Genomic DNA, 4,428 nt, shown 5'->3' with positions numbered 1-4,428 from the left:
AATCAAAATATTGGCAGGGGGAAATTATAGAAAAAACTCTCATTTTAAACCAGGAAGTCTAGTATCGAACATTTTAATATAGAGGAAAAAAATAACATTAAATCTTTTTGGGGGAAAAGTGATGAAGCGACAAAAGAAGAAAAAGAAGCAGAAGGAATGGAAATACTTTCTGTCATATTTTAACTATTGAAATAACATGGCGCCCTTTTGAGAGATTGAAAACGATCTTTAGGAGGAACATGTCCTTATCATCCTTTCTTTTTCCTCATTGGGCATGTGCACGAGACAGCACAAGTGAACAGAATCAGCCTGGGGAGTTGGGGGGCGGGGGAGAGTTGGGTGAGTTCTACAACATGAAGTGTTGAGGGTATTTGTGAAGAGAACAAGGTTGATAAACAAAGATGCTCTTACTCCAGCCAACCCAGTTTTTGTTTTTCTTCAACTGCTATTATTTTAAAAGTTCAACTAATAATACTTTAACGACAACAAAATTTGAATAGCAAATCCCAAAAGTTTTTGTACTTGTGTGATATAGTTCAGTGTTTGAAACGTCAAAATTTTTCTATATTTATCTTTTTTGATAGATTTCATAGGTATTTTCTTTAGTACTAAGTCCTATTTATGTATTTTTAGAGTAAAAATATTTTCATACCTAAATTTACTTTAATATTTTAATCAACCTCAAATATATTTTGTATTTCATTATTCAGCTACAATAGGCACATCACTGAAGGCATCTTTCCCTCTCTGATTGGTTTTATTATATGACCATATGCAAACTCTATCATTTACTACATGGTGAGTGTAAAACTTTTATTTTAGTGAGGGCTATCATACATATTGACATCTAGTCAATATATTTATTTTTTATAAATTTGATAGTCCATAAACTTCATAGATATATAGATAATTGAGAGACCCAAAAGTTGACAAACACACAAATATGCGTAATCAATTTAAAAACATACTGTATTTTAAAGAATAAAAATAAAATGTTCTGGTTTTTTAAGATGCGAGAAGATCTGCTGCCTAGAAACATTGCCTAGCAACAAGATGCTAACCATTCAATGCTTTCTCTAAACGTGTGATTAATTATCCTCCTGTTGGCTTCCTGGCTTGTCAAGTTTCCAGTGTGTTAACTTTTTGGTCTCTTGACCAAACATCTCATGACATTACCACTGTCAGTGTATTAGGTTTCGTCAGAGTGAAGTTCTTCATGAATTTTTCTATCTTCATGATATATGTGGAAATTTAGTCCATTTTCTTTCCCTCATTGGGCCCCATAAGCCTTTTATTTGTTTATATTAAGCACTAGTAATACTTTGAGAATGCAATAATATGAAAATTATAAGTGGGAACAGTCTTTGTGTTGATTGATTCTAAGTTTGGAAAATGAAGTTGAATCATCATTTGATTATGTGTCATTGATAAAGTGTGTTTGTTATATCTGTCTACAATTTAACATATAGAATAGCTTATTAAGAAAGAAATTATGAGCTATTTATTCTTGAGATCCTGTGCTCTTTTACCTCTACCTGTTTAATTTATTCCTAAGCAGACACCAAAGATATAATGCTTAATTTTCCTTATCAGTGGGGTATTTGCTTGGTTTTCTTGGGACCTAGGCTTGGGATAAGGGAAAGAAACACTACATAAATGTTGACTTCAGTAGAATTAATTGTCATAAACAAATACTGTGAAATAAAATACCTGAAATTCCTGTTAGTCATACTTTTAAGAACTCATTTGAATTCCACTAAAATTTAAACCTGACACTTACTGAGTACTTTCTCTGTTGAGACATTGTGATAGGTGCTTTTAAACCTACCTTATTGAAAAAAGCAATAAAAATGTTTCTACTTTAAGTAGATATAGTCGAAGTTTTAAATAAATTACTAGTCAGTTTTGTTTCTCAGTTATATATTTTTCATACCACAAACCTTCATTTATTGACTATAGTTATGCTAACAGGTGAATCATGTACCTCGATATTTGAGAAAAAATTTACCCTCAAAAAGTTTTGATCATTCAATGTCAATTTGGATGTTTTTCTGAATGTTATCCATGTGGAAATTTAATTCCAGGATGTCTTGATTTCAGGTAAATCAGGTAAAATCAATCTAAACATGTTAAAAAGAGATGAATGTCCAAGCTAGTTCTTATTTAAAATGTATTTATTAATTGCTAACCACTGAAACTTCTAGAGATTTAGTGCATGATATAGATGAAACCTTAACCTTCCCACCTTTCATTCCCAAATTCTGTCCTTTGCATGACATAATAGCTGAACATTTTATTCTTTCAGATCGTTAATTCGTAATGCAGAATTAATATATTTTGATTGTAAGCATATTGTTTATTATAAAACGAATTTCCCTAAAATTGGTCACCCATAACTAGAGAATATCTACATAACAGGCTGCAGTTTAGCGGGCACCCCCAAGCATTTCTAACAGGCCTCGAAACTTGGCTTGGAGAGTGTTCGTTTTCTCTAAAGACACTGCTTCGTGTTTTGTTCCTTTGAAAAAGAGAGAGCCATATCAACTGTGACGTTCATTCACAATTATTCACACAGCCGATCCGTGAAGTGACCTATCTGGTTGATCTTTTCGGGCTCCTGAGCTGATGAGACATTAGTATTTGAAGGAGATCAAATACTAATACACATTGTAGCAACTAAACCTTAAAGCACCAACGAATTTTTCATCTGCAATTTCTTCTTTCCATTCAGATTCCTTTCTTCCGTGTTCTCTGCTCTTGATACATGCATCTTGCTTACAACTTGGGAAATTATTGAAAAATGTATTAATGAATGCAAATAAAAGTATTTATCATTAATACTTTTAATGATAAAATACCTTATCCTAAAATACCTTATCCTAAACACCATACTTACCTATGTTGTCTCCTTTACGCTTATGCCCAGTCCACAAGTTAGGTCCCCAAATGATCTCCCTTTTACTGACAAGGACCTTGGTCCTTAGAGAGGTTGATATGCCTGCGGCTGCACAGCTGGTCGTGAAAGATGGATTTAAACCCAAGCAATCAGACTGTAGAACCCATCTCCTTTACTTAACGCTACACCATCCGGCCCCTGTGAATGAATTGCCATTGTCAGAAATGTCTTATCATTGCTTCTGATGGCATCCTTTTCTTTAAGGTCCAGAAACACCCTAGAGAGACCAAATTTGTATACAATGACTGTGAGTTTTCTGGAAGGCAAGAGTTCTATCTTTTTCCCAAATACACTTGTGCTTCCTGTTAAATGAACTGCAGTGGTCTTATCAAATGGAAAAGCACACTATCTTTCCAAACTCCTGGCATTCCATTTCCATTGGAATTCTCTTCTCTCTTATTCAGTTTACCTCATTGAAAACATCTTTTCCCAAAGTTGATGAGTGGTTCTTGTGTGGTTTGAATTATACCTTTTTTTCTTCAGACTATTAGCTATAGATAGAAGTAGATTACTAAGTCTTCCTTATTTCCAGTACGAGGTGTAGTCACCAATAAATATTTGTCTAATTTCTTCTCTTACAAGTAAATAACTTCTTCTTACTCTAATATTATACTTTACCACATCAATCATCACTACATTTATATTGGACATTCCAGCAAGATAAAGACCATTAATGAAATAACATATAGCAGCTTGCAGCATTTTCTAAATAGTAACATACCCCAGAGGCATTCAATAACATTATTAAAGATATTTGATTACTAATTGAGATTATATTGCACCATAAAACTGAATACCTGAAGTGTATAGAATGGGTTTCTAATCTCATAACATGACACTTAGCAAATGAAAATGGGGTTGAATCTAGTAATGCTGATTTTTAATTTAATTTGCTGAAATGCAAGTTCGTAGTAGGAAATATAAGCACAGAGCTTCATGTATGTTATGATACAGAGTGCTCTCTACATGACACATTTCTGACTTTAACTGTGGAGCATCAGTCTGATAAATTTTTTTTGTCAGTTCTATTTTGGAAATAAACTTTTTAAGTATGGCAGCTATGGAAGGTGTTGAAGGCATTCCAGTGCTATTTGTGGCCTGGAATCAACCAGATGTGTTTAGGCTTGGCACTAGTTTCAAATTGCAAACACTGGTTAGAAACTGCCTGGAATGCCAAAGGAAATACAGCATTCTCTAGCTGAAGAGTATTTTAACACTCAACAAGTGGCTGACATCCCATGGAAAACTTTAGAGGGAAAACACTATTTGGGATTTAGTTCAACCTCCACGACATCCATCTTTCTACTTTGTGTTTTCAAATGATTTCGTCTCTAATTTTTATTCTTAGAATCACATGGCTAATAAACACCTTCCCGCTATTTCTGCTCCTGCCTAACTTGGCAGTTCGTTGCTGTTTGAGATATAAAGCCCATTTTCAAAGTCACCATTCATGACTTAAGCAGAGGGTGTAA

General features: G+C 33.7%; 1 protein-coding gene across 9 annotated transcripts in view; it reads left to right on the top strand.

Annotated features, from left to right (window-relative positions):
* The window catches only part of ZEB2 (zinc finger E-box binding homeobox 2), a 130,221-nt gene that overhangs the window by 120,878 nt on the left and 4,915 nt on the right, over window positions 1-4,428 (top strand). The gene's annotated exons all lie outside the window — the stretch shown is intronic.

The sequence above is a fragment of the Pteropus alecto genome, unplaced genomic scaffold (genome assembly GCF_000325575.1).
Source record: "Pteropus alecto unplaced genomic scaffold, ASM32557v1 scaffold3, whole genome shotgun sequence".
Lineage (NCBI taxonomy): Eukaryota > Metazoa > Chordata > Mammalia > Chiroptera > Pteropodidae > Pteropus > Pteropus alecto.
Note: the sequence above shows the minus strand (reverse complement) of the source record. Positions and strands in the feature narration are given on the sequence as shown.